A 5,456-nucleotide genomic window follows, 5' to 3' on the forward strand; every position below is an offset into this window, starting at 1 on the left:
ACCAAGTGACTAGTGTATGAAATGACATCTTTGACAATTGGTTTGGACTAGCTTGCTCGCAAAATATCACAATTATATAAATATTACTCCATCTCTAAATAACATGTTATTATATTATGATATCAAACAATTTTATAATCTCAACTTAATATAAGGATGTTTATATTACCAATGATTTTATGTTCTTGTTTTAAGCATCATGTAGCTTCGCAAAAGGAATCCTTAATGCAAAACAAACATCACTATTTTGTGGAAAGAGTGCATGTAGCGGTTCGTCTTGTTTTTGATTTCATGGTTTGAACCAAAATGTGATCACACAAACTACATACTGATGACACATTAGTTAGCTACGCGGATAAATGATATATACTTTATATCATCATTTGCCTATCTTGTGATACTATATATGAACAGTCAGCTCGATAAACGACATTCAGCCGTTTGGACTTTGTAATCGAATGCACTGGTTAGTCGGGTATCATGTGCTGACCATTTTTACAGATGGCATTACCTTTCATAATATGTTTGGCAGTACCATGCGTAGAAAAAGGCAGCCAAACGATTGTAAACGAACGAAATTGCATATAAACTGCATCATATTGAAATAATATAAGAAAGGAAAATATAGTGTACTAAACATCACACAATCGAAATATGGCCAAAATGCTGCGTAAAATTGATATATTAATGACACTTGTATTTTTATGCATATACTAATTTAATCTACATCCGAATCATCAGAAGAGTATGTCCTCCTTTATTAATGGCTATGTACCTATTATCAAACAGTGAGACGCACAAACCTGTATTGCTATATGTAGACAATACGCACAACAAACTATAATCACACGCGACTGAATCTAGGTCCACCGTTATTACACACGCACGAATAAATATGCGATCACCGAAGTGAAACGGTCAATGCAAATCATTTAGTTGTTAACCTGACACTTCGCACACAGTTGCATAGTTTCAAGTGTACACTATTATTTACCTCATAGCACCGCAATTCCAATGAAATTTCAACATAAAATATGAATCATTGGAATTTAATTACCATTTAGATCTAAATAATGGTAAGACAAAAGAAGACCAATACAATTAAACTGTTTGAGAATGCTAAGCAAACTTAGACAAAAAGTAACTACCTCTCGTCTCGATGTGTTCCAAGGCTTACCGACTCTTTAAGATAATAGTGAGTATATGCATGTATCATTATATTCAGAACATTGCATTCATTTTAATCTTACGATGGTGATATGGGGTATGTATGCAACTGAAACAGATATGAATGTACGTAAGTTGACATTGTTGCAGGACGGTACACTTAATACACGAACGCTAAACGCTTACTGGTGACAATCTAATAGTTTGGTAAACAAAATGTTGGAATCAATGCGTATGTTCATTCATATATCGTGATCAGATACTCAAATGATTTCTGGTTTTCGAAGCACTAGAAGTTTATTCTAATTTTAGAATTTATTTTAATTATAACAACCCTCGTTCATATGTATATGTTGTATGTATTTTGTTTACCAAAACAATAAAAAAAGACATTGAAATCAGTTATACTCGCTCTAATAAGCAGCGACACAAAATGTTTGCCACGATAATTCTTGACAAAAGCTCTGATAAGATTTTATGAGACATTAAATGGTTAAAAGTTCTTTTCTCAGTGTATATAACTTTCTAAAAAGAAACATATATTAATTGAAACTGTCGTGACAATAATTATATGGCTTTTTCGTTTTGAATGGTACTAATTGCATGTATTATTAAGTCAAGATATTCTACCGCAAATTGTGCGGATCTTAACAAACAAGAAATAATTCTAACCGATAGCGGTTTCTTTAAAAAAAGACAACTGACAAAATTGAAACGGTTTAAAACAAATTAGTAAACAAGATGTAGACATGCTCTTTAAAGAATCTGGAGTTTTTTTGAGTTACAGATCGGGTCGTTTGGTCACGACATTTGTTGGTCTATAAAAACCTTCGCCTACCTACTATAGATATTCAAATCAGTAGATATGGAAATTATATGAGGTCTACTTGATAACGGTCAAAACTCTGATCCACTATTGAGCAGAACCAATGCCCTTCTGCTGCATACGAAATGCACACTAAAGTAAATGTATACTGTACATAACTATAATTAGAAAAGTGCTAGTTCAGAAATGTCTGAATGGCCATTGTATCTGTGTAAGGAAACTGGCATATACTGTACTTTTTTTAAAGGAAGGTGTTTAGATGTAAAGGTGTATTTAGAACTATTGAACTCAGTATTCCGATTAATATTATAATGAGCATGAATATGTGTTGTAGTATTATCAACAATTAAGATACAATTGTGACATACACACACAACGAACATCCAGCTTCACCAGTAGGAAAGGAAACCCTTATTATGCCATACTGCCATTTATTTACTGCATGTAACCTTTTGCATAACAGTTCCACAAAAATGCACCGGATGAGACACATGTGTACGTAATGAACTAAAATACATGAACCAAACTGAGGTAACCGCCGTGAATGACAGCTAAACCTGTATGTCAATAGGTAACCTAAGTGAGATAATCACATTTGGTCTGATTCAGGTCGATCTTAAGGATGTAGGGTATAACAGTGAGGATGCCGCAGAAAAGCTGCAGACAGAATACACACTACTAGATATCCGGTGTTCCGCTGTAATTATTTATTAGCTATTTTAGTGTTTATACAAATGTATCACATAGCACCTTAATTCAATCTAACTTAATGAATAATGAAAGAGAAAACAATTAAATTATAGTTACGCTACTTATTTGTTTGATATAAACCATAACACCAGGATTGTAACTTTCTGAGCGACGATAACAGGAAGAGGTAGCGATCAACTCCCTTTTGTCTTTTATTAAAGAAGATGCAATGACATCTCGTAATGAAGTGGAATAGTAAGAACTTCGTCATGCATTTACAGTTAAGGATTGATGCGAACATTCATCTTGACAAGGTCATCCATAATGAGTGTGACGTTGAAACATTTTGTCGAAGGAAGGAGAGGCAGCATGAGATGCTTTGTAATGTGTCAAAAATATCAGACACAGTATCATACATGCAACGCATTATCGTCACTTTTAATTCATCAATCAGTTAATACATGAAGAAACATGGTTTCCTCTTAAAATCAAGGCTTATATTTCTCGTAAGATATTGTTTAAAAACTCACTTATTCACTTAATAGATACAATAAATAACTTTGCATAAAGTTTGGTTAAGAAAAATAACGCCAGAAATTCTGACAAGAATGAGAAAATCGCTGTCCTTCAAAAAAAATTGTTATGTAAGCTTGTATAACAGGATTGTAAACAGAAGCACCGGACCGGACCACAGCGTATCAAATACAGCCCCTAATGTAAAGAACACTTACTAGTATGTTTATGTTAGAACCGGTTTAGTTGTTATATTGTACCTCATCAGATTGCCACTGTGCAGCCAGTGTCAATGTAAATAACATTTTTCTCTTCGTTTCATTCTAGTCTTAAACACTCAAGGATCGGTGTTTTTACCATTACAAACGATTATTTGAACAAAAGGTCTTAATTGGACAATAAATTGACAGAGGGGCATGTCCACATTCTTTTAAAATGTCTATAGTAGTCTTAAAAACTTCAGGTTATGTTACTAACCCCATTGTTAACAAGAGTGTGATTCGTTTCATGCTATGCGCTGAATGAGCGGAGAATACCACTATATGAAAACTCGATCATTTCAGTATTTCGTAATCATCTTTGTTGAGGAACTGGTGTTTTATAGTTTTAACACGAAACGTGATGACACTGATATAAGTATATTAATCTGCATAAAATGTCAAAATATTAAAACCGCAACCAATTTAACGTAAAATTTCGCATAATTAAATAACAACATGGAAGATGTATTAAGAACTTTAATGCAAAGCAATGACTGCGTACTTGACGACTGTGCGTGTTCTTCTTTAAAAAGGCTTGTAAATTCCTGGTATATTGATAAAGAGAATTGTTCATTTAAAACTAAGAGATGTCTTAAGCACATACACAACTTAACAATACCACCAATTTAAGTATGACACTTATAATCTATGATTTTTACAGAGTTTAAGACACTTAAAACCAATCCTCCCATGATGTTATGCAAAGTAAGTGTAATTGACTTGCTCATTATCTATATATATATATAAGTAAATGGATCTATTTCAAGTTTTAACCCCATTATGTACGTTGAACATATATCTAATAACTAGTACAACATATCTAAACTGCGTTGTCTCTTATACTTTGCCGAGTTTGATGAACGGAATTCAGAACAGGTAAATTATATTCTAATTAGATACAGATGAAAATTCAGTGCGTGTATTTGCTTTATACTGTGCAGTCTGTTTTTCTTATTTCTTTTAATATATGTTAATTTAGCGAGCGTCTTGAATACCAGTTTAAAATACAGCCGTTCACTTTTGCATTAACTACCTTTAAAATTAAAAAGCGGTTAAAATAAATGTTTGATAGCAACGTGAGTAATATATCATTTTTCGACAGATATTGTTTTCTGGACAAACATAAATTAATTGTAATGTACTGCAATTGTAATTGTAATCTCACACAATCATGGTAAATGTAAAATGTCTACCTCGGTGTACCCTAACAACAGTCAATGCGAAAACACAGCTCATTATTTATTATATTAAAAAGCCTCATATTGTTTTAAATATTCATACATGACATGATTTTACTATAGGTATAACAATATGCACATGATGTTTAATATCATATAAAGTACGCAAGCTCGATATATGAGACTCGGTAAATGGGCAAAGGATCATTAAAGGAATATGCATGTCAGTTTAGTTGTTTATGTTCGACGCAACTTTTGTAAATTTGGTTACCGAACACAGTTAACACTTAAACTGAATTGTGCAACAGCTCAAATAGCACTTCCGCTTAATAATTCGGTATGCGGATAGATAGGGATATATGAGTTGACAATCTACGTTATTTCAATACATGTTGGACAAAAATTGTTTGCTATGGTTACAGGCATAAACGAAAACTTAAATTTGGATCTTGCGGCAACTCAAAAGGCGCTTAATCTAGGTACATGACAATAAGTATGTGTATAACCATGAGGTTATATGGGGAGTATACACGCACTTTCTTTCTTCAGTTGTAATTACTATGATATAGAGGATATTTGTTCATGTCAGTGTAGGATCGTTTGTTATTTCACGAGTGATCATAGAAATATAAAATATATTTTCATGAGTGGCGCAGCCACGAGTGAAAATATTATTTTTCTATGATCACGAGTGAAATAACAAACGATCTTACACTGACATAAATACATCTTCTGTTTCGGTTATGACCCTTTTTTCAAGAAAATAATTAACAGCTGTTACCCTTTCACTGAAAAGTTGCCCTTTCTCCTGTGGCGTGCCTC

The sequence above is a fragment of the Dreissena polymorpha genome, chromosome 9 (assembly GCF_020536995.1).
Source record: "Dreissena polymorpha isolate Duluth1 chromosome 9, UMN_Dpol_1.0, whole genome shotgun sequence".
Classification (NCBI taxonomy): Eukaryota; Metazoa; Mollusca; class Bivalvia; order Myida; family Dreissenidae; genus Dreissena; species Dreissena polymorpha.